The 861-nt window shown below is 39.0% G+C and overlaps 1 protein-coding gene across 4 annotated transcripts in view; it reads left to right on the plus strand.

Moving 5' to 3' along the window:
• Positions 1–861, plus strand: part of LOC110454043 (solute carrier family 23 member 1-like) — a 73,338-nt gene that overhangs the window by 28,651 nt on the left and 43,826 nt on the right. The window lies entirely within an intron of this gene.

Here is an 861-nt window from a genome sequence, read left to right on the forward strand (position 1 = left end):
CCCCCCTTTTGGCGCCGGACTGACCTTTTCGGCTGACAATATTATGTATAATCGACTAAACATATCTATTCAATTATTTTGGTATTATATATATTTTTGGAACTGTTTAACTATCTTGTATGTACAACATAATATCTCATTATGGTACTTATAGCTTACCATCGTGTACGTACAAGAAAGTATCTTCATACAGCATACTATTGTGTACATAGTAATACGTTGTATGTACTAAAATGAGATGATATGCTGTACTTACAAGTATGATAATTTAGTGATGCCATGAGTAACTCATTAATTAAACAGCAACGATGTTATGGTGTTATTTGTTCTTTTGTACGACAAACTATTACATGAAGTACTGTACTGTAGGTACAATGTCTGAAGACTAGATATTGTGCGTCCCTACATTTATTTTTTGACGGTGGACCTCTCGTATCCCCCTTGCGAGCGGGACGCCAAGTTAGGTAATAATGAACAAGCCCCCTGTGGATTCATACATTTGTCATCACCAGGTTGCCTCTATAATAATACCATCTGACTTCTAAAACACGCTGTTGATAGAGAATTTAAACCGAAACCTTAATTTTCTTTCCAGTACAAAAAAATGTCTTTGGGCCATACTTTAAATATGTTTTTTTTTCTTCTTGTTAATTAAGGATAAAAACAAACCTTAGAACACGGTAAATCGCTTCTGAGACGTTCTAGAAAACACAATATTTTGGGGGGAGATCCCCCAAACCCCCCAGCCTTACGGGAGGGGGAAGACCTCCTCCCGTACCATCCCCCTCCTCGCGCTACTCGCTCGGGGTGCTGCCATCGGCAGCACACCATTTACTATTGAGAAAAATTTCTCGGCCCCCC

This window comes from Mizuhopecten yessoensis, unplaced genomic scaffold (genome assembly GCF_002113885.1).
Source record: "Mizuhopecten yessoensis strain PY_sf001 unplaced genomic scaffold, ASM211388v2 scaffold7645, whole genome shotgun sequence".
NCBI classification, from domain to species: Eukaryota; Metazoa; Mollusca; class Bivalvia; order Pectinida; family Pectinidae; genus Mizuhopecten; species Mizuhopecten yessoensis.